The sequence below is a fragment of the Hylobates moloch genome, unplaced genomic scaffold (assembly GCF_009828535.3).
Source record: "Hylobates moloch isolate HMO894 unplaced genomic scaffold, HMol_V3 SCAFFOLD_5, whole genome shotgun sequence".
In the NCBI taxonomy this organism is placed as follows: Eukaryota; Metazoa; Chordata; class Mammalia; order Primates; family Hylobatidae; genus Hylobates; species Hylobates moloch.
Genome location: NW_026652280.1, coordinates 46192593 through 46218170, shown reverse-complemented (window position 1 = coordinate 46218170; position 25578 = coordinate 46192593). Strand labels below are relative to the sequence as shown.

General features: G+C 36.6%; 1 protein-coding gene across 6 annotated transcripts in view; it reads right to left on the bottom strand.

Annotated features, from left to right (window-relative positions):
* CCDC178 (coiled-coil domain containing 178) overlaps positions 1–25489 on the bottom strand; it is a 506076-nt gene extending 480587 nt beyond the window's left edge. For 4 of the 6 annotated variants that reach the window (XR_009213490.1, XM_058438507.1, XM_058438509.1 and 1 more), the window contains exons 1-2: positions 25430–25489; positions 24738–24857 (exon numbers count right to left, since the gene is read on the bottom strand). The gene's annotated coding sequence lies outside the window, so the exon portion shown is untranslated. Of the gene's footprint in view, positions 1–24737; positions 24858–24997; positions 25065–25429 lie in introns of those variants that run through there. The other 2 variants (XM_058438508.1, XM_058438510.1) reach the window with 2 other exon arrangements.
* Positions 25490–25578: the final 89 nt, after the last annotated feature.

Genomic DNA, 25578 nt, shown 5'->3' with positions numbered 1-25578 from the left:
TCTGAGCAAACTATCGCAAGGACAAAAAACCAAACACCGCATGTTCTCACTCATAGGTGTGAACTGAACAATGAGAACACTTGGACACAGAAAGGGAAACATCACACACCAGGGCCTGTCGTGGGATGGGGGGAGGGGGGATAGCATTAGGAGATATACCTAATGTAAATGACGACTTAATGGGTGCAGCACACCAACATGGCACATGTATACATATGTAAGAAACCTGCACGTTGTGCACATGTACCCTAGAACTTAAAGTATAATTTTAAAAAAAAAGAAAACAAAAAAGAAAATTCACAAGCAAGCATAAGTTCAACACTCCTGACCTCTACTTTTGGGAAGATGGAATAGATACACACTTTTCCTTATTACTTCCTGTAAGTACAATAAAAAACTCTGGATGCATTATATGTAAAACCAACATAAGAAGACTGAAAGGTGTAAAGAAGAAGGCAGACTGGCTAGGAGACTTGTTACCAGAGAAACAAGGAGGTAGTACATTTCTGAGATTTTCTCTATGCTTTGTATGTTCCAAACGTGAAGCAGAAGAGACCAGCAACCCAGAAATGCCAATGGGTATAGACAAAATAAAGCTCCAACAAAAGCCTGCTTTCTTTAGCCAACAGACCAGGAAAGGGGCGGCTTAGTAAGAGAGAATATATTTAGACAATAACACAATAACATCTCTACTCCAGCTAAACACATCAGAAAAAAACTGCCCTGGCCAGGAGCGATGGCTCAAGCCTGTAATCCCAGCATTTTGGGAGGCCGAGGCGGGTGGATCATGAGGCCAGGAGATCAAAACCATCCTGACTAACACGATGAAACCCCATCTCTACTAAAAATACAAAAAATTAGCTGGGCGTGGTGATGGGCGCCTATAGTCCCAGCTACTCCAGAGGCTGAGGCAGGAGAATAGCGTGAACCTGGGAGGCGGAGCTTGCAGTGAGCCGAGATCACGCCACTGCACTCCAGCCTGGGTGACAGAGCCAGACTCCGTCTCAAAAAAAAAAAAAAAAAAGAAAAAACTGCCTCAACAAAGACGGAATCAGAAGCCGAGACTATATCTACCCTGGATAGGCTATAATGAGGACCCCAAATTTCCTACTGGGTGGTGGTATCAGAGTAAACAGTAGGGATTCAAGACTTTCATCTTACTGATTGGACTCAAGCACCACACCCTACTCTCCAACTCTCCCAGCACCTCAAGGTCATTTGGAAACTATGTGGGGAGCCTGGACTTCCACCCATATCCACAAGTAAAGAAGTACCTTTATTCTTCCCCACGGGGTAGTGTGAGACATTACTTGCACCACAACCCAGGATTAAAAAGGCTACAACTCTCTCAAGGTGTCAGTGAAAGGCACATAGGGAGAAGTAACAAGGCATTCCTCCTACCCCTTCTAGCCAGAAAGAGCTGGAACTCCCACCCTTGCCCAGCAGTAAAAGTGCAAAGTGCAAATTAAAACCATAATGAGATATCTATCTATGAAAATGACTAAAATTAAAAAAAATAGTTGCAACATGAAATGCTGGCAAGCATATGGAGAAACTGGGTCACTTATGCATTGCTGGTTAGAATGCAAAGTGATGTAACCACTCTGGAAAATACTTTGGCAGTTCCTTTTAAATCTAAAGCTGAACTTAACAATAAGACTCAGCAACTGCACTCTTAAACATATATCCCAGATAACATTTTCATTCAGATTGTACATGAATATTCTTTGCAGTTTTGTCCACAATAGCCAAAACCTTCACACTACCTAGATGTCTCTCAGTGGGTGAATGGCTAAACAAATTGTGGTACATCCATACAATGGAATACGATCCAGAACAAAAGGAAGACTATTGATACATGCAACAATTTTGATGAACTCTACACTAATTATGCTGAGTGAAAAAACCTGCAATCTCAAAAGGATACATATTGCACGATTCCATTTATATTCATGATATAACATAATTACAGAGTGGGAGAACAGATTAGCAGTTGCCTAGGCCTAGAGATAGGGGAGGAGTAATATCAAGGAATGCTGTGGTGGGGTAAGTCTCATGATGTTGGTGATGGTATACAAAGCTACACATATAATAAAAGTTCACAGAGCTGTACACACACACACACACACACACACACACAAATAACTGCAAGTATTACCGCTGAAATCTGAATAAGTTCCATGGCCTATATCAATATAAATTTTATGGTATTATTGTTATTATTGTTGTACTATAGTTATATATGATGTTAGTATAACATTGGGAGCTGATAGTTGAAGGCAGCACAGGACTTTCCTGTGTATTTCTAAGCAATTTCATATAAAACTATAATTATTTCAAAATAAAAAGCTTCTCAAGACTGAACCAGGAAGAGATTGAAACTCTGAATAGAACCATAATGAGTTCCAAAATTTATCAGTAATAAAAAGCCTACCAACCAGAAAAAGCCCAGGACCAGAGAGATTCATTGCCAAATTCTACCAGACATACAAAGAAGAGCTGGTACCATTCCTACTGAAATTATTCCAAAAAATTGACGAGGAGGAATTCCTCCCTAGACTCATTCTATTAGGCCAGCATCATTCTGCTACCAAAATCTGGCAGAGACACAGTGAAAAAGGAAAATTTCAGGCCACTCTCCTTGATGAACACAGATGCAAAAATTCTCAACAAAATACTAGCAAACCAAATTCAACAGCACATCAAAAAGCTAATCCACCACAATCAAGTCAGCTTTTTAAGTGGGATGCAAGGCTGGTTCAACATACACAAATTAATAATGTCATTTATTACACAAACAGAACTAAAAACTACATGATCATCTCAATAGATGCAGAAAAGGCTTTTGATAAGATTTAACATCCATTCATGTTAAAAACCTTCAACAAACCTGGCATCAAAGGAACATATCTCAAAATAATAAGAGCCATCTAATAAGACAAACCCATCATCATACTGAACGGACAAAAGCTGGAATCACTTCCCTTGAGAACCAGAACAAGACAAGGATGCCCACTGTCACCACTTCTATTCAACGTAGTACTGGCAGTCCTGGCCACAGCAATCAGGCAGAAGGAATAAATAAAAGGCATCCAAATAGAGAGAGAGTTAAAGTATCCTCGTTTGCAGACAATACACTTCTATATCTAAAAAAAAACGATAGTCTCTGCGCAAAAGGCTCCTAGATCTGATAAAGAATTTCAGCAAAGTTTCAGGATACAAAAATCAATGGATAAAAATCAGTAGCATTTCTATACACCAACAACACCCCAGCTGCATGCCAAGTCAAGAACACAATCCCATTCACAATAACCACACACAAAACATTACCTAGGAATACAGCTAACCAGGAGGTGAAAGATCTCTACAATGAGAATTACAAAACACTGCTGAAAGAAATCACAGATGACACAAATGGAAAATTATTCCATCGTCTTGGATTTGAAGAATCAATATTGTTAAAATGGCCACATTTCCCAAAGCAATTTACAGATTCATTGCTATTCCTACAAAACTACCAATGACATTCTTCACAGAATTAGAAGAAAACTATTCTAAAAAATTCATATGGAACCAAAAAAATAAAAAAATCCCCACTTCAAACTATACTACAAGGCTACAGTAACCAAAACAGCATGGTACTGGTACAAAAACAGAGACATAGACCAATGAAACAGAATAAAGAGCCCACAAATAAAGCTGCATACCTTCAACCATCTAGTCTTTGACAAAGTGGACAAAAATAAGCAACGGAGAAAGTACTCCCTCTTCAATAAATAGTACTTGGATAACTGGCTAGCCATATGCAAAAGATTGAAACTGGACCCTGTCCCTACACCACTATATTCAAAAATCAACTAAAGATGAATTAAGACTTAAATATAAAACTGAAAGCTATAAAAACCCTGGAAGATAACCTAGGAAATACCATTCTGGACATAGGCCCTAGCAAAGATTTCATGAAGATGCCAAAAGCAATTGCAACAAAAATTGACAAATGGGAGCTAATTGAACTAAAGAGAGTCTGCATAGCAAAATAAGCTATCAACAGAGTAAACAGACAACCCACAGAATGGGAGAAAATATTTTCTAACCGTGCATCTGACAAAGGTCTAATTTCCAGAATCTATAAGGAACTTGAGCAAACTAACAAGTACAAACCAAAGAAACCCATTAAAAAGTGGGCAAACGACATGTAGACTTTTCAAAAAAAAGAAATACACGTGGCCAACAGGCATATCAAAAAATGCTCAACATCATTAATCATTAGAGAAATGCTAATCAAAACCACAATGCGATATCATCTCACACCAGTCAGAATGGCTATTCAAAAGTCAAAAAATAACAGATGCTGGTGAGGCTGTGAAGAAAGGGAAATGCTTATGCCTTAGTTCAGCCACTGTGGAAAGCAGTTTGAAGATTTTTCAAAGAACTCAAAACAGAATTACCATTCAACCCAGCAATCTTTCTTTCCTTCTTTTTTTTTTTCTGTTGAGATGGAGTCTCACTGTGTCACCCAGGCCCAGGCTGGAGTGCAGTAGTGCAATCTCAGTTCACTGCAACCTCCACCTCTCACAACCTACCAATCTCATGATTGTATATATACCCAAAGGAATATAAAGTATTCTACCATAAAGATACATGTACACGTATATTCATTGCAACACTATTCACAATAGCAAAAACATGGAATCATCCTGAATGCCCATCAATAGTAGACTGGATAAAGAAAACATGGAATGTTTACACCATGGAATAGTACACAGCCATAAAAAGAATGAGATCATGTCCTTTGCAGCCACATGGATGGAGCTGGAGACTATTAAATCTTAAGTGAAATAACACAGGAACAGAAAAGCAAATATCACATGTTATCACTTACATTGAGTACACATGGACACAAAGAAGGAAACAATAGACACTGGAGCCTACTTGAGGGTGGAGTGAGGGAAGAAGGTGAGGATCAAAAAATTATTAGGTTGGTATAAAAATAATTGTGGATTTGCCATTATTATTATTATTATTTTTACACCAAGCCTCACTCTCTCCAAGGCTGGAGTGCAGTGGCATGATCTTGGCTCACTACAACCTCTGCTTCCCAGGTTCAGGTGATTCTCATGCCTCAGCTTCCTGAGTAACTCAGATGACAGCCATGCACCCCCACACATGGCTAATTTTCTGTATTTTTAGTAGAGATGGGATTTCGCCATGTTGGCTGGGCTGGTCTTGAACTCCTGACCTCAGGTGATCCATCTGCCTTGGCCTCCCAAGGTGCTGGGATTACAGGCATGAGCCACTGTGCCCGGCCTGCCATTACTTTTAATACCTATCGAGTACTACTAATATGCTTATTACCTTGACGAAATAATCTGAACACCAAACCCCCATAACACACAATTTATATGACAAACCTGCACATGTACTACTGAAATTAAAATAATAGTTAAAAAAGTAAAAAAATTTAAAAAGCTTAAAATAAAGGCATAAAGGAAAAGCAAAAAGATAGCTAGAAAATCCTCATACTTGTGGAAATTTAAAAATACACTATAAATAACCTATATAAAAGAATATACCACTATGGAACTTAGAAAATATTTTGGACAATGATTATGAATATAAACATATTGTAACATGTGGAATACAACCAGAGAAGCAATTAGAGGAGATGGTGTGGAGGTGGGAGGGAGTCTATTTTAGACAGGTTCTTCTGAGAAACTCTCTTTGATGAAGTGACATCTACCTATAATTAACTGAAGGAATGTGCCAAAGGATTTTAGGGAAGTGTTTCCAGGCATTGCTGACAAATATGCAAAGGTCCTATAGCAGAATGTGCTTACAGTGGCCCAGATGAAGTAATGATAGGTAATTATTAATTCTAGAACCAGTTCTAGTACAAAAGTACAAACTAACAACAACAACAACAAAAAGATCTACTGCATTTCAGCTGATATTGCTGCAAAGCATTCCATCATTCTGGCCCCAGCTTTCCTTCCTGCAATCCTCAGGCTGTTTTCATGAACATGGCAGTAGCCTGGCTTGTTAACTTGCCAGGGTAAGATCTTAGATCTTTTGCAGTTCTTGCCAGGAAGCTGATTGTTAAAATTTTATGAATCTTGCAAGCCAGTTGTGGTTATGTTGGTAGTTCAAAATGAACCACGGTGAATAGATTTATAACATAGAAATCAGCAAATGCTACAAATCGAGATTTGTTTTTGTTTTTGTCTTGAGAGCTAGTTGTTAAACATTTACGAGTACACCATGACCAGAGAAAGATTCACGGAAAGACAGGACAAGCGCTGTATCATTTGGCAGAACATAAGGTCACTGGAAGAGCAGATGAGAGAATTACAGATGTAATGGCTGAGCTGGGTTAGGTTATCAATGCTGGAATGAGTTATGCTCAGTCAGAAAACAATGAATAGATAATTTGGTGGTTCTAGAAACAGGGTTATGAGAATGAATAGAGTCATAAAAATGGACTGGTAGAAAAGGAAAGGTACTATTTTGCCTAAAAAGTTTACACATCAATTGTTTCAAAACTTGTGTCTTCTTAAACTCTCTATTCCAACTTCTCTCTTTTGAAAAATATCACCTCCTGCTTCAGAGACAAAATAGAAGGAATCAGACTTAGATTTGAATTCACTATCCCAAAACCCACAAAGCAAAGACATCTGTGCCCTTCCTCACAGGCCTCTGCTTTGGCAATGCAGGGGTCTTCCTCTACTGGTTTCTTATTCTTCTGTCTGTGCTAGGGAGCTCATACGTCCTCTCGAATTATTACTTCAATTACCATGTTTAAATTCTTATCTTACTAAAAATGTCTTTTGTGCTCTTTTCATAGAATAATTGTTTCTGTTGGCATGCATGAAGCCACGCATTCTTTTCTTTTCTACCCCATTACAATAAATAGAAATGCTTTTTTTTTCCCTTTGTTATGATCTAAGGAAACCATTTCATTAGTGTTTACAGTCTGATTGTCTTTACCCATTTTCCTTTCCTCTCTGGCCAATTATTCTACTTTCTTCTAATGACACATTAACATTACATTACACTTTTATGATCTTTTCCTTTACTTTCTCTTTTTTCCATTAGAATATACAATCTGTGTTATTCACTTCTCTAATCTTAGCATCTTCAGCAGCACCATCCAATAGAACTTTCATGATGAAAATGTCCTAAATCTGTACTGTTCAAAATGGAAGGCACTAGCCACAGTATCACCTGAGATCACTTCTGATCCCTTGAATATCAATATAACTTGGCTAAAGCAACCAAATAATTGACTTTTAATTGTATTTTATTTTAATTAATTTAAATAGCTACATGTGGCTATTGGCTACCGTACTGGACAGCATAAATCTATGCAATGCCTGGCACATCTGGTTGAAAATGTCTGGTTGAAAATGAAAGGAAGCATGAAGAAAAAACACATGAATGAATGAAATACCTGCAATCTGTTTATAATCCTACAGATTTGCCTGGAACTTCACTTTTCCCCCTGTCTATCAAAGTTTTCTAGCATTGGTTCTGTTATCCAGTTTTTATTAGAATATTTACTTGTTTCCACATTTCAAGAATATATGACACATATATATCCTTTTGTTTCACCATTCTTATGCTAGCATCTCAGCAAACCACTATATTCCTCTAATTTTGTTTGCTTCTTCATAGCTAAAGCAAAAATTATGATCTATCATTCTGGTCAGAAAACCTCACTTTACCCATTTTCTCTCACAATTTTATTGGAAATTGTCTTGTTTTATTTATAGTGAAAAATTGCATAACCGTATAAAAATAATGTTGTACCCTATAACCAGCCTAAAAAAATAGTTAATAATACAATTTAAATTCCTATTTAGTCCTCAGTGGTCACATTTCCTTTCTTGCCTCACCAGAAATTATAGCCATCAAAATCATAATCCAATGATTTCAGTATATTTTTACCACATGTATGTCCTCCAAACAAAATACTGTGTAGTGTTGGGTTAGCTGTAAAACTATCTGAATAATAGTATACTGTAAAAAAATTTGACATAATATTTTCCTATTTAGAGCATGTTTTTAGGTGTATTCATGTCACCACATGCAGCTGTATTGTGTTCTTTCACTGCTGTATAGAATTTTATTGTATTAGTATATTTATTCTCCTATTGATAAACACTTCCATTTTTTTAAATATTTTCCCTTTTGTAACCAATTTTGTTTTAAGGATTCTTGTACACTTTTCTTTGTGTATAGCACTAGAGTATCTCTAGGGCAGGCATGTGGGGAAACACATGTTGGTGTGTGTGTGTGTTTTACCTTCAAGAGTTCTAAATAAAGAAGTACTTTGTTAATTCTTTGCATTATGAAGATCTTCTCCCACTTTATTCCATGTTTTTTCTTTGACAAAATGTTGATTTTTTAATGGAAAAAAAGCATCCGTTTGGATCATCCATTGCTCAAATCCACAAATAATTACTAAAGTTAGCAACTAGGCAACTTAGAAAACTCATTCCAAACACCCATAAAAATTAAAGCCTCAAAGTCAATGATGGTGAGTGCCATCTACTCTTGTAAAACCTAATACTTATCTGTATTTATAGATTTTATCTTCGTCATATTGTTTCTTTTTATCTACGTTATTTTAATAGCTTTGATATAGCTATGCAATTAATAATAAACTACTTTCCTATTCTTTCATATTCTCATGAAAATATTAAGTTTAGTTCATCTTAAATAATTTCATTAGCCATTATTCTCTCGTTTATCTTTTCCAGTAAATAGTGCAAATATATTGGTATTCTTCCAGTAATTATAAAAATCATATTCACTTGTTTACTTTTACTGGTTTTATCTATAGCTTAGCTGATTCACTTTATCCAAATATGCCCAATATTAGTTAGAAGTCTACATGTCTTTTGTAAAGAAGATAAAAATGGCTTAACAATGGAAAATACTTCCTAATCTATAGAATATTTGAAAAATAACTACTTGCTTTTTTCCAGGTTTACACCTATAATATAGCTGAAATTTTGAACTCACTTAATGTCATAGTGTAAGGTATGTGGATGCGCTTTAGTCAAGGAACAGGCCAAGGCAGACATCCAGGCCTGCGTGACTCACTGGGATTGGTGTACAGGCGCACACCTCCACTTGTTATATAACCTATTTGTGTAAGTTCATACTTGGTTCTAAGCCACTATTGTCTGTAGTAGGTATAACTACCCTTCTGACGCTGTGCATAAGGCTTGACATGGCGCTGGCACCCACAGAAAGAGACAGAGAGAGAACCACAACTGTCCATCTTGCATACAGACACAGGGGAGCCACGGCCCAGAGAGAGAAAGAATTAAGCTGCTGACCCTAAAGGCAAGGGAGAGGCTGACGTGCAGGCGCGGGGTGGCAGGAGCCACAGAGCTGGAGCAGACAGCTCAGAATAGGACAGTGTGAGAAAGCTGCTAATGAGAGAGCTAGCATAAGAGAGCTGCTGATGAGAGAGCTGCTGAATTAAACTGCATTTCACCTGCCTACAGCCCCAAGTGTTCTTTCAGCTATCTGCCCATCCACTCACTCCCCTCGAACCTTGGCATGGGCTCGAACCTGACCCCAGGCGTGACATTTGGCGTAGTCGTGGACCTAATACATAGTTTAAATAAAAATTGTGTCAGCAGGGCTTAAAACCTAGATGACTGGTTGATAGGGGCAGCAAACCACCATGGCACATACATACGTATGTAACAAACCTGTAAGTTCTGTACATGTATCCTGGAATTGAAAGTAAAAAATAAAATAGTGTCCAATATTTTATCTATACAGCTTCTAAACCCCTATGCAAGGTTAAACATAACAAATAAGACCACAGAATACAAAAACAATCGGGCAAGGCAGCAAACAGGAAACAGAGACAGAATCTCAACCAAGGTCTGAAAACAGGAATTTGAATATTAACAGAAGCAGTAGAATGACCAACCACTACTGAGACTAACAGTTTAAAATGTCTAAATCAGATTGCCAATTATATTGACTGTCCTCAATTAATTTAAAAACAAAAATTTTTTTAAAAAACTCTGTAATCTGAAACACAATGTTTATGGAAAAGATACTGGGAAATTTCAGCAGTCCATCCATAAGAAAAACAGAATTACAGGGACTCACATGCTGTCAGCATTCTCCCTGCCATGGCCTCAGATTCTCTTTTTATAGTCATTTCAATTTTCTTTCTGCGGTTTGACTTTTCCGTGTTTCAGAAATCTTAGCTGCTGATACCTCCTGAGTTTTATAATATAAAGCTTCAGCCATCAAAGAGAAGCTGACTCTTTCTTACACTTGATTCCAATTATCTCAGAGGATTTTAATTAGCCTTACTTAGACCAGGTGTCTGTTTCTGATCCAATCAATTGTTGCTGGGAAATCAGGATACTTGTACTGTGCTGCTTGAGTCTGTTCTCTGTCCCTGGCTACATTCATGGCCAAGGTGAGGATGCTGTCTACTAACATGGCTGCCCTCATGATGATACTGGGGCTGATGGGGCCAAGGAGAGAAGAGAGAAGCAAGTCTAAGTCGACATTTCTAGAGGCTCTCTTCCAAAAATAGCAGTCAGATTAACAGGTGGTGGTTCTACAGCCAGTAGAAAAATATTTTGGCTATCATGCAGAGATGTTCCTGATGTATTTTTTCTTTTTTCGTTTTTTTGTCTCATCTCTGTAAACACCTGGAGACGGGATGTTCCTGATAAGCAGTTTTTCAACAGAAAACAAAGCTATATTATGAGGTAGCAAAGATTATATCACTAGAAGTCATAAAGGAGAAGCTATAAAATAATTTATTAAGTATGATATAGAAAGGATTAAAGAAATGCCTAAGAGACTTAACTGAATTATTCTCTATCTCCTGACTTCGTGATCCGCCCACCTCAGCCTCCCGAAGTGCTGGGATTACAGGCATGAGCCACCGCGCCTGGCCTAACTGAATTATTCTCTAAGATCCACTTTAATATTCTATAATGCTTGATTTATTTCATTTCAGCCACCCATTGTTTCCTTTAGTAACATTAGCTTGTAGCTTTATGTTTATGTCACTGTGACTTATTTAGGAAACAAAGATGAATAGATGAATAAGGCAATTTGCACCCGCAAGGAATCCATCAATTTGACCAGACACAACTTTTTTGGTAATAGCAAGGAATTTTTTCACAGGGCATAGAAGTTACATGCCCATGAGACAATAAAAATGTTAAATCATACATTCCTGCCATCTCTTGCCTCTCTATTTTACATTCTATATTCTAACCACACCAGTCATCAAGACAAGCCGTCTGCTTCCATGAAGCCATTCCTTTGCAAAGTCTCTTTACTCTTCCTTTCCTTAGGTCTCTAACTAATATAAAGTTTCCTTTTACTTCTCACTACAAAACGTATTTGCTTTCTTCTTTCCTTGTACTTTCTTATCAATTCAGTATCATATTGCACTTATAGTCTCTTGAACAATTGTGTATGTGTGTTACTTTTTCCTACTGAATTAAGAGATCTGAAATGGCAAGGGCTTTGTCTGTTTTATTTTTTATAATCAAAGCCCAAGAGCATAAAATTATTTAATTGTATTATAATAAAATGAGGCCTGTCAACAATGGGAAAATTTCTGAAAAATGTGATCTTGAAAATCAAAGTTTGAGTTATTGTTAATAAAATAAAGTAAAATAATTAATATTTACATGTATTTTAAAGAGCTTCCAGACTTAATATTTGCTCTTAATGTGAAGGAGCATAATCCTGCCTTAAACATAGAAAAGATTCATATTTTATAATAAACTATAGGTCAATATTCTACTCACAGATTCTAGGGAAAATATTCCAGTTTTCAAGATGCAACCACTATGATTCATTTTTAACAATTATTTTCAAAGTTATTTCAAAGTACAATAAAGAAAAATGATTTGCAAATAAAGCAAAAACAATAAAAGCAGACAGAAATGCCAAAAATGTACTTGTCAAATATTGACTGTTATTTTAACTTAAGTTTCAAAATGTAAAATCTTATTTTAGAAAATTTATAGTAACTTAATAGGAGACAAAAATAAATCATGCCTTGAGAATTGCTTTTACAAAGAATATCTTCTTTACAATCTTTTTTATTATACAATAATAGACTAGATTTTTTGTAACAATGCAGAAGGTATTACAAAATAGTAAAAAATCCTGAAAAGATCATTGTTCCACATCTTTCCTATACATAGTTACAATAATTTCTTTTATAAATCTTTAAACTCTGTAACTATGATTCCTAATCTCTCCTCTCTTTCTTTGATAAAGTTCTATTGACTGTATATTATGTCTGTATTACATCCAATAGATTAGAGTTAAGATGCTTTAAATATCACATCTCATGGTTTTGCTAAAGCCAAGCACATCTTCGGAAAGATTAAATATCATTTTTCTCAAAATAAATCCAATTAGAACTCACAGAGTCAGTTTCTACCCATATATCCACAAAGATATCTCATACTGTATTCAGAATTTGCCTGAGTAAAGAGATGAGTCTTTCACCTTCTGGTAATTACTTGAGACTTAAAGAGTGACAGGCAATTCAAATCAGCTTTCACGATGTTAAATTATTTCCTAGGTCAATATCATGTATCATGTGTTATTATTTCACCTCTGAGTTACATCAAACAATTTTGCAGTGAATATCCTACAAGCATTTACATTTTCTGACAAAATATAAAGTACTTACATCATTTATATTGAATAAGTACTTTTTGTCTCAAATGTAAAATAAATTTTGATAAATTTGAAGCTTCAAAATTCTTATGAAAAAACGATTTTGTGAATTAGAAAGTACTATGCTGTTTTATTATGATATAGCTTTTGTTCCTGAAGAAATTTCTTTCAATTCTATTTTTAAGAATGTCAATAACTATTTATTGAACACTTCTGCAGATGTTTGATAGACATATGGAGGTATATAAGAAAATAATGAGACAACTCCTGCCCTCCAGAAGTTTTCATTTATTTGGAGATATTACTAACACATAAAATATCTAGAAAAGTATTAACCCAAGAAAAACAAAAATGATAGCTTACACTTAAAACATACCAGTTATTCATTTACTCCTCAGCAGCCTACTGGCCCTATTTTTGTAGAGAAGATCCTAAAGTACTGAGAGGTTAAACCATTTACCAGGTGCTATCGCTGGGCAGTGCAGAGTCGGATTTAGCCCAGGAGTGTGTCACCATGTAATCCCAGCACTTTGGGAGGCTGAGGCAGGCAGATCACGAGGTCAACAGATCGAGACTATGCTGGCCAGCATGGTGAAACCCTGTCTCTACTAAAAATACCATAATTAGCCGGGCATGGTGGTGCACGCCTGTAATCCCAGCTACTGGGGAGGCTGAGGCAGGAGAATCGCTTGAACCTGGGAGGTGGAGGTTGCAGTGAGCCGAGATCGACCACTTGCACTCCAGCCTGGCAACAGAGCAAGACTCTGTCTCAAAAAAAAAAAAAAAAAAAAAAAAAAAGAAAGAAAGAAACAAAAAGAACAAGAAAGAAAAAAAAGAATTAGGGAGTGTATGGAGTGAGGGTAATATAACAGGGTTCCTAGGGTGAAAAAAAGTAAAAAAAAAAAAAAAAAAAGTTCTTAGGACCCTTTACTGTGCAATTGTGTGCAGTAATGCTTTTAAATGAGAATAACGTGTGCAGTATTTTTCAATCAAGCTTTAAATTGTAAGCCTGGTTGAATGGAATCAGGAGAAAGAATTACAAAGTCTGTGCTTGAGACCATAGAATTAGTCTCAAAATCAAATAGATTAAAAGTTTAAAAGGAAAAAAACAAAATGAACAAGAGAAATATGATTTATAAAAGATCAGACTCTTGAGCATAACACCAAAACCACAAAATATTTTAGAGCTATGACTTCATAAATATATAAAGATTCTCTGCATTATCACTCAAGTTAGGAAAAGATACTGCAAATGTGGATAACGAAGACTTTCTGGATTAATATATAAATAGTTAGAAAAATCAGTAATTAAAAATGAAATATCCAAACAGAAAAGATGAACTAACGACCTGGAACTGGCAACCCCTACACAAACTGAGAGAGAAAGAGAAGGAGAGAAGGAGACAGGGAGAGAGGGAGAAAAGGAGAGAAGGAGAGAGGGGGAGAGAGAGACAGACAGAGAGAGAGAAAGAGCAAGCAAGGGACAAAAGTCAGTCTTCAGTAACCAATAACAAGATGAAACAAGTTTTGCAGAAGTTATAATAAAATAGAAGAATCAAATGATCACATAGGAAAATGTAGTAGAGACATGCAAACTGCAAAAGAATGGCATACAAAGCAATAACATATTTATGTTGTGAATGTGTATATTAAATCCTATAAGGGATAGAAAACAATACATGATATAAATATTACACATTCGTCTTTGAGAAAGGAAAGCATGAAATAAAAAGAACCTCTTTTAATTCAGGGAAACTTTCTTAATGAAATAACAAATGTAAAGAAAAATCACTTTTATCTAGCAATTTTTTTAAATTCAGATAACCACGTTGTAAATGACTTATCTTCAATAGTCATTACAGCTAGGGAATAGAGAGTATTTGCAACCCTGGGAACCAAAGAAAGAAGCTATTTCTTAACAAAAGTAAGCTTAAACTTGAGATAGCATTACTGTTAAAGGTAGATTATATATGCTATTTCCAGCCGTTCTGTGTCAAAAGATATATCCTTTCATGTGTAAAATTATATTCTCTTCCACCTAAAATGTAAACTTTGTTTTCAACGCAAGTTTAGTATGTATTTAGATAACTATGTGACATGATAAAAGCAAAGCTAAGAGATAATATTGGTTCAGAAACTGTATTTATATTAATCATTTCAGTTATATCTGTACCTACAAAGAGTTATCTACAAAAGAAAAAGTATTTTGTTGTTCTAAAATCAAAAAATTGCCACAACAACTTTACTTGAGTAAAATAAGAGTAAGCCTCTGATAGCTTCTAAACTTAAATATAATAAAACTATTTGGAGCTTTATTTATTCTTAGACATTATTTTTTGTCAATGTATAACTGTTTGTTAGCAGTAAATATTATATGAAATGCACAATGAAACACTTTTGATGAAATAGTCTTTTATATCTTAACTACTCTGGATTATATTTTGGGATTGTAGTAGAAGTAACAATATGTGTTCACTGCACAATTTCCTCTTTCTCAGAAATAGGAAAACAATATTTGCCGGCCTCTCTTGAAGACAGTTTCAGGACCACGTAACTGGAATTCTGGCCAATGGAATGTAGAGTAGATCTCGACCTTAAAATCATTCCTTTTGCCTCTCCAGCCCTTTTCCTTTCCATGGAACCTTAGAAGCCATGTGTTCCAGATGGTAAAGCTACAGTGAAAGAAGCTGGATCCCTGTACCACTCCTTGAAGAGGACCCCATCAAGGAAAGCTGCCTTAACCACATCACTAATGTCATCAAAGAAGAGATCTTTGTTTTGTTGAACCATTGTGATGTTGGACTTTTGCAAAACATAGTCTAACCTGTTCTAATAGAGGGCTGGACTATTAAGTTTATTAACTAATCAAAATATTAATCAGTAGCTTAAAATCATAAATGTTTAAAAATGAACATGAGGTCACGCCTGTAATCCCAGCACTTTGGGAGGCCCAGGTGGGCGGATCACGAGGTCAGGAGATTGAGACCATCCTGGCTAACACGGTGAAATCTCGTCTCTACTAAAAATACAAAAAATTAGCTGGGCGCGGTGGCGGGCGCCTGTAGTCCCAGCTACTCGGGAGGTGAATGGCGTGAACCCAGGAGACGGACCTTGCAGTGAGACAAGATCGCACCACTGCACTCCAGCCTGGGCAACGGCGCGAGACTCCGTCTTAAAAAAAAAAAAAAAAAAAAAAAAAGAACATGACCAATAATAATGGAAACGGCTCAGGTGATGATTCACTGTCCTCAAAACCAAAAGAATGAAGTCTACATAAGTGAAATACAAATGATTTTACTTTTAACAGTGGAGTAGTAGAGCATGGGAAACTAACCATTTATATTATTTAGGACGTTTTCTGTGTTGAAAGCCAAGAAAACTTCCTGCATACTAAGAATCTTCACATCTTCCTTAGAATATCTGAATTATAGGCATTCTCAATTATGAACATAATAACAATTTTTTAAAAATTCAATAACATGATTTTTCACAGAAACAAGGTCATACTGGCTATTCACATCTGGTTATTTGGATACCACCATCATATTTTTTGTTATTTTCACTTACTCTTTGTAGTGTTATTTAAGTCAATTTACACCAATTCACATTAGGATTATATATTTTCTGGTAGATATGAAAATAAATACATAGCTATTATAACACAAATTTTCATATACAACTTAAACTAATCTTGTTACTGCAGGTGATATAAATACTCCTACTAGGAACCACTCTATAATAAAGGATGGTAGGTTCCCAGGTAATCAAACTGCACTCTCCTCTACCCCAAATAACACCATGTTCGTTAAAACATTATTTTATCAGCTAAAGACATTGAATTATTAATTGCATCTGTTCTCTCTATTCAGCCCCCCAGCTCATCTACCCCCATTTTTATATCATAACAAGACTTTGTAGTTTTTTGTCTAAAGGTTTTTGGCCTGGAGAAAAGCAGAAGCAGTCTGAAATCTCTTTGATCTTAACTCATGGGATATCCTGGAGAGGAATGTAGGATCAGTGAGGTGGTGATGGAAGAGGTCTGTGAGCCCAACAAGGCTGTGGTAGCAGCAAAGGAGGTGACTAGATTTTGGAGACATGACTGCTGGTTGCACTGCAGGCCGCATCACAGGCTTGAGAGCTCCCAACTGCACTCAGCTTCTTATGTGCCTGGGGCCACATCAAGTCAGCAGTGATCTATGAGATCCATGAAAAGGCTGGTACTCTCAATGGAAGAGATGACACATGGCAGGAGGGTTTGGTTGGGTATGGGGAGGGGGATACAAGTGATAACAAGATTGACTGAGGGTAAATTTGCTGCTAAACTAGTAGAAAGGCACCACAGAATTGGAATTTAGTTGACTTAGAGAAAAATCTTAAATGTGGTGTTCTTTACATACTCAGTTTCTGGGCTATGATCCATGCTTTCTATACCAGCAAAAGTATATTAGTAGAGCCTAAACATTTTTAGCAGAGTTTTTCTAAGCGAACTGTAAGTTTTGCTTAAAGATGGTAGTAACAGATTTCTCCAACACAATTTTTAATATAATTCTCTCATGCCTTCTCCATACACACACACACACACACACACACACACACACTAATTGAATACTCCTTGATGCACATACCAATACCCCGTGATGCTCTTCCTTCTAATTTTATACACTCCAGGACCCTCTCAGTAGCAAAGAAACACATCTCTTTGAGAAACACATCCAGTAACTTATCTAAAGAAGGACTGAATCTCCCAATAAGAGAAACATTATCTTCATGCCGTTTCTACCAATGGATTATTTATGACGCTCTGTAAGATAAACATCAGAAATTTTTTTTTAATTGCATGGCTTTGTCCATTAATTTAATTACTTTTTTAAAGGTATCAAGTAACAGCTGCCTTGAACTTTTTCAAATCTACTGTCTGTTAAGGAACTAAATGTTGAGAACACAGTTACATTGATTAATGTGGTATTATGACATATGAAATATGATCTTTTAGAGGTTTAATTATTGCCTTTGTAAGAGAGACTGATATTATCAACTATTCTGAGGTTATGTTTGAATTACAAAGAAATTACTCAGTGTTTGTTAACATTAGTTTAGAAGTTTTAACACTCACCAAGTTCTGTTTATTCTTCTAAAGCATAACACACCACTCTACTAGTCATTTTTATAAACCTTGTAGGGTTTAAAGTTTGGATAATGTGAGGGGAATATTGAGTTTTCCCACAAAGGATACATCTAAAATTCTATTGAAAATTGTTACCTAGGGCTGATTTTTCTGCTTCTGCAAAAGGATATCCAGGCATTGGCATGGCATCTCCAGAGTATATCCAATTTTTATTCATCCAGATTCCCTAAATGATCTTCCTCAAAATGCAAACTACTGAATTAATACAAAGCATATGTTGCTAAATAAAAAAACTTCTAGTTCATATGAGCTACCAAATTAAAATTTAATAAAAATGGAAAGACTAACTCTCCCTTAAATATGACCTTGTCAAAAGGTCATGAGTTTTCTTTTCCTACTAGAGGCCTTCAAACACTAAATTGAAAACAGGTAATGCACTGTTGCCCTGCCCCCAACCCATCACCACTAGTCACTCAATGTTCCTCCACTTACGATCTTTACCAGAGCCCAGTAAGCCATCCACAGGGAAGGAAAATATGAGACTAAAATGAATAAGAAAATAAAGAAGAATAGAGTGAAGTTTGAACAATGTGGTTTTATTTCCCCATAATTACAGCTTTAAGCTGTTAGTTGAGAAAACATAATAAAACGCTAAGGTTTCCTATTATGTTTCATTCTAAACAGTAAAGCACCTTAATAGCTTCCCACTCCATGACTGACCAGTAATTCAATAGCAGATTTGTGTGTGTGTGTGTGTGTGTGTAAAGATATTTTCTTATACGTTTCATAAAGAAAATAAAAATGGACATCACTCTGGATTTATCATTATGCCATAGGGGAAAAAGGAAGTAATGCTTTCATTAGTAATTCTATTATTGAAATATGTTTAAGTATAAATGTTTGGACTCTTTTAAATCACTATGACTACGCAAAGATCTCAATACAAGCAATATTTAATATTTTTCTAGAAATTCATTAGTATTCAGTAAAGAAATCAAAATTCATCCAACAGTATAGCTTTTGAGAAGTACTAAATGAAGCTGGAAGATTAAGCTTTCTACTAATTTCCTATTGTTGTTAAATTCTTCATTAAGAGAAACAGGTTTTGTTGCTGCAAAACAAACCAAAGATATAAATAAACATAAATAAATAATAGCACCCACTAAGAAATCTGTGCTTAGTGAAATAACAGACAAATAAGAGTGCAAATGTGTAGCCATCTGGAGAATAAGAAAATCAAAAGTAATAAGCAGCATTCGGAATTTATTACAAAGAAATTATGCCAACAGCTTCTTACAACAGCAGTTTTCTATGGAAATGTTCAAATTAGTGGGTAAAAAAAATACATTTTATACTATATATTTGGACCCTACTGATATCATTTTATACATGATTTCATGGCATAATATTTGCTAAGTAATCTAAATTAGCTTGGCTATAAATGCTGTCATACTGATGCAAAATTTGCTATCACACCACAGTCAGTCCCCAGGAATGACACAGTTTGATGGAACTGTCTAGAGCCAGAGGTTGTGACATGGGGCTGTCTGCGACGTTGTGTTTCAGAGAAATTAATAAATCTGAAAGCAACTGAGATATCAGGAAGATACAAAATAGAAGGTAGAAAGGAAAGGAGATAATGAAAACTGCATAGGTCAAAGAAACAAGCAAAAGTTCATCCTCACTGCACTTCAGGAGGAATGTATATTTCACATGGGGATCTGAAATGATTCCTAACATCATCAGATTCATTTTGACAATTCTAACTCTCATCTGCTACTTCAGAATCTAGATGTAGGAGGAGGAAGAGGGAAAAAATATTTAAAATGTTCTTTCCCAGTGTCTTCATCAATTTTCAAATTTTCTGCTAATTTTCAATATTTCAGAAATCAAATTCCATTATCAGGTGACATTTTCCTGCTACATCTTCCAATGCAGAAATTGTTATTTTGTTTATCTTTGAATCCACAGTACCTGGCAAATATTATGTGCTCAAAAATATTTCTTGAGCAGAATTGTTGAACTATGAATGAGGGACCGTCTGCAGAATTTTAGTTTAAAGTGGTCATTGGAGCAGAAAAACAAACAGCTTTAGTTTATTCCACTTAAGAGTTAATTATATTTTTTAAAAAGAGCAATTTTGGGGCATATTTTCTTAAAGCTATGCTGTTCTCTATCATAGCCACTAGCCATATTCAATTTAAAAATTAAAAATACAGTTCCTTGGCTACATTAGCCACCTTCAACTACTCAATAGTCACATGTAGCTATAGGCTACTGCATTATAGCACAGTTCTATGATTGCAGAAAAGTCTTTTGGACAATGTTGTTTTAGAGCATGTAAGCACCATATCCTCATTTCCTATGCATATTTTCTAAATTGTATGTTAATTTGTTCATTCAAAAAATGTATTCAATATATATTATATGCTTGGCACTGACGATGCCAGAATAAATGAGACCCTTTTCTAACTACTTCAAACTTTTGTAGGAACATATCAGTCAACAGACAATAACACTACAGAGAGAGAGAGGCAAGTGCTATGCCATGGGGGGCTTATTGGAGAAGACTATGATTAGAGGCAAAAAATGATCAAGAAGACTACTGAAGTGATCACAGTAAACATTATTTATAATAATACTATTTATTATTTAATACTATAATAATTAAGCTACAAGAAGTAGAAATAGAAAGGAGGAAAAAGAATCAAATGCTATTTAAGAGACAGAAACAGTGTGATTTGATGATAAATTAAATGCAGTAACAGAGAAAGAGGGATCTAGAATGACTCCCATATCTCTGGCATGAATGAATGAATAGCCTACACTGCCACTATCTGAAATCAGATCTATGTGAGGAAAACCAGGTGGGTAGAGGAGAGAGGACCACTGAAACTTCAAATATGGGTGCTTTTTAATGACGATGGTATATGTGTGTCCAATATTCATGAGAAGGTTTGAGACTGGATACATAGTTTTGGGAATTATTATTATAGAACTATAGTTGGATCGGATCACATAACAACAGCAATAAAGAAAAGGAATTTTGACATTAAAGTCAAGAATAATTAACATTAACAATTTCTAGAGAAATTGAAGGAAAAAAATGAATGAGATCATAGAAAACAAGAGAAAGGAGTTTCAACCTGGAGTCAAGTTTCCAGAAAGTATGATTAAGACAAAGATTAGAAAAAATACAAACAGGTCCATTTCATCTAGCAGAAGGTCATGAATGACCTTAACACAAACATTTCTCATAAATGATAGGAGCAGAGTTTAGGTAACAAGATGTCCAGGACAGAAAGAATGAGGATGATGAAAGACATGCATAGACCATTCTTTCTAGGACTTGAGCAGATACGAGCTGGAAAGAGCTAGACATGAAGTGAGATATAGATGCAAAGGAGGATGCTATTTGTTTTCTGATTTTAATGTGGAATAGACTTGAACATTTATTGCTGTGTCCATAATCTATGCATCTAATAGGTTCATCTTAGCTGGTTTGGATTGATTGCAGTTTATCTCCAGAGCTACTGACCCTTGGCCAATGCTGTAAAATGTATTAACTAAAGATAAATGATGTTTTGTAACCATGGATCAATGAATTGTTTCAGAGCAAGATGTATCAGCCTGCCAGCACTGTTTAGTAATAATAATTGAATTTATAATTGCACCTAATTTCAGTGGAGCCTGGGGGAGGAAGACATTCAAAGTAAAGGCCGGTAACATAGCTAGAATATGTCTATATGAAAAGCTTATTATAAGAGATCTCCGCTGTGAGCAGATTTGGATCTCCTGCTACAGAAGTGCTTCACATGCACACCAGTAGTGGTTACAGTCTGGAACAGGCTAAGAGCACCTGTGTGACCCAGAGGTGGGAGAACAAAGAAACCTGTGCCTGGGACCTCTAGGTCCTTTTTCGTGCATATTTTTCTTGTGTTGTTCCTGTGTTATGCTATATCCTTTGCCCGTTATAAAGTTGTTCTGGGAGTACAAACCGAGCAAATGGAGTTTCTTAAGCAATGGACCACTTAAGGTGATTAAAGTGTAATTACCTCTGACTAACATAACTTCTCTAGCAAAAATGCTTAGCTTTTTCAGCCTCTCAAAGAATTTGTCGCAAGTGTAATTTTCAGACTCAACAGTTACAATTTATGAGGATAGTTTTTACCTCAAGGAAAACAAATTTAAGTAATAAAGTCTCATTTACACAAAGAAAATTTTTAAAGAAACAAAAATAATTGTCTAGTTTGTCCATTAAACAACTTACCATCAGTACAGGGATGTTCAAATAACTAATTTCCATGCAAACTATAACTTGTTGGTTGTGTTCTTTTACTGTCTGTTCAACCATATTGTCGCCCCTCCACCTTTGCTATTTTATTTAACATGCCCAGGTATCTCATCCAGTTCATTGGTTTGCAGTTAAATCCAAAGGTTTTCCAGGATCTAAGGGTAGGTTGAATCCCTTTGGTTCATATGAAAGGTCTTCTAATTACCTCTGTTCACACACATATTCAGTAAGTACCCAGAAAGGGAGGCCAGATGGTAATGTTCATAGATACAAACTAATATAAAATAGACATATCATGATTAAATGTTTAATTTGATTAAACAATCAAATGCCAAAGAACATAGCTTTTCAATCAGTTAGATGTAGAATTCAGTTCCTCACGGGCCCCGTTACTGGCTGGCTATCTGACCTCGGGAAGGGTAGTTAATGTATTTGAGCTTCAGCCTTTTGCTGTGGAAAATGGTAAAAATAACAATACTTCACAGTGTTATTGTGAGGGTTAAAATAAGATAATGTGTACAGAATATTTAGTCCAGTCACCAGCATATAATAACCACTCAATACATGGTAATAATTTAAATTCAGTGAACTAGGGTTCATTAACAAATTACATGGCCATAAATGCAATGTGTGCAAATATCAGTTTCCTAATATGAGGGTAAGTTTAAATTTACCTAACTGAATTTTTATGAACATTGACTGAATATATAAAGGGACTATGGCCAGACCACATATGAAAATAAAACTCTAATCCACACATCTGCATCAACCAGTCCAGAGAGCCAAACCATAACTTCCACAGTGATCAGCATGGAACAGTCAGGACTTTGTTGGTGACTGCCAGCTTTCCTAATTATTGCCCCTGGTTCCAACTCAAGACCAAGCAGAGAAAGCCAAATAAGATCCTCAGACCAGTCACATAAAATACCGTGCTTCTAGTTAGCCCTCCTTCAGCATCCCCATGTCAACAACCTCCAGTCAAAACATACCTGAAGCTTTATAGCTTCCCCACTCCCCTGTCTGCTTTTGAGTTTCTGTCCAATGCAAGTGATAGTAGCTCACTCCCTTCCTCTACCAAGATCTGAATAAATAGCCTCAGCTTGTTCTAATGTGAGTGGTCTTCTTCTATTTCAGCAGCATTATAAATGAAGTTAAAAGTTCAACATCGATTTTAAAATGCCATATATGGCATACACACACACGGCAAACACACACACACACACACACAATTTGTGTTATTGTGCAAAAAACAGACATGAAGTTACCATGGCCATTAGAGCTCACACACATGCAACCATTTGCTTGTAGATGTACTAATTTTCCACCAGGTATATAACCCAGATGCTTATAAAATAATCAGTACAATTCTCTCCCTATATCATTACCTCGATACAAATTCTTCATCTACTTTATTCCAGTTGCTTAATCTTTCTGCTTTTCCCTGCTCATTCACCATACATCATCTTCCTTTCCATGTTGTCTGTACTCTGTAGTCTAGCATTTTAGCAGCCAATATTCTCATTAATCTTATTAATCTTCAGTCCCATAAGCCTAGATAAACTCTGAGTAGACAAATATGGATTTTCCCCCAGAAATTCTCTTTCCTAGAGGGCTCCTTCTTTGTGTGTAATTGTTTCCCCACTCCATCCACATAGTCTGACATTGCTGCCAATCGTAGTAACCCTATCCCCAACATAAATGCTCTTGGGACAGGCAAATTGAACCAACTGAGGTCAAGAAGAATCCATCGAGTGTTTCTAGATTTTCTTTTTAGGTGCAAGTTTGGGAATTTATGAGTCTAGTGCTCTTGGAAATCATGGTTCTAGACTGGTGGAATAAGAGTGTGAGAATGAAGTTCTTATTCTAAAGATAAAAGAAAGAAGAATATATGCAATTATCCCATTCACTGCTATGGAATATAGAACAGGAAGAAAAATTCTGAGGATGTGGTAACAAATTAGTTGAGTCTAAGGTTGTGTTGAATCTGAGGTGGGAGCAGGAGAGAGAAGTCTGGGTTGTGGATAAAAGCTCTGGCAGCAATCCCAACCCATCCAGGGATAGTGGGTAGACTAACAATAAAACTCATATTTTCGATAGTTCTGGAAATTAGCCAGATATAGTTTATAATAAAACTTTATGACTACAACAATAAAGTGAGAAGTATTATATATTCAAGATAGAAATACACTAGTTTCTGTACGAATGTCTAAATAACAATTGAACATAAACAGCTGAAAATCCTATGGATTCTTGGATTTGTCTTACAACTAGTCATGTCTCTGAGTTCTTAAACTTGGTAAGTGGTGTTCTAAAACCTATTACTACAGCAGGACCAAGAAACAATATTTTGAGGGTAGGCGGGAGATGTCAAGAATGCTGTATTTGGGTCAAGATGCCCAGAGCAATCAATACACAACAGATTATCCAATGATAAATAGGAGTGATAAGCTACCAAGTCAATTCACAAATATTTATTGAGCACTGGATGAATGTCAAGAAAACAGTAATAGAAAATGCTTTGAATTGGCAATCGGGAGATTCTTATATTCCTGAGTTTGAAGATTGCTGGATCTGACTTTTGTCAAATCACAAATAAGCTCTGAATATCACTTTTCTTACCTGTAAAGGGGAGGTGTTGGAGTGGATCATCTTATTTGGGGTGCTTTAGAGCAAGCAAGTATAAAATTCTCAGCCTCTCCGCCAGGAAGTTGTTCAGTATTTGACTTGATTGAGCAGACACTTGAAAAATTAAATATCAAGAAAAGAAATCAATAACAGTTCAAAGGAATAATACATGAGCCACCACAAGGCGGCCTTATAAGCAAAATAAAAGTTGAAATAATTATTTCAAAGGAATAAGACGCTAGAAACGCAGTTACAGACAAGATGAAGTTCCTCTAGGCGGCCAGCGGAGGGAGACGCTGCTTCCCTTCCCCCGGCAGTGGGGCCTGAGGAGATGAGGGGACTGAGGAGATGAGGGGACTGAGGGACTGAGGGGACTGAGGGACTGGGGGACTGGGGGACTGGGGTTGGGGGATTGGGGAACTGGAGGACAGGGGAACAGGCGGACAAAAGGACTGGGGGACTGGGGAATTATGGGACTGGGGATTTGGGGAATTGTTTTCAAACGCGCGGGGCAAGGACTCCCCGCCGCCTCTGGAAGGGGTGAAGAACTAGGCGACTCTAACTCCCGCGGGGCGGCCGGGGAATCGCATTTGGTTCTCCCGCGGGAGTCGCGCAGGCGGGCGGCCAGGGGGAGTGGGCGCCGCACGGCAGCGCCCCGGGCGGAGGCGCAAGCGCCCCCGACTCACCGGCTCCGCGCGTCTCCCAGACCCGCGCTCTGCTGCGGCTCTTTCCTCTGCAGCTGCTGTCGAGGCCCCAAGTCGGTTATCCCGTGTCCGGGCAACCGCGGGGGCGGGGGCGGCGGCGGCGGCGTGAGGAGCGGGCGGCTGCTGCTCCC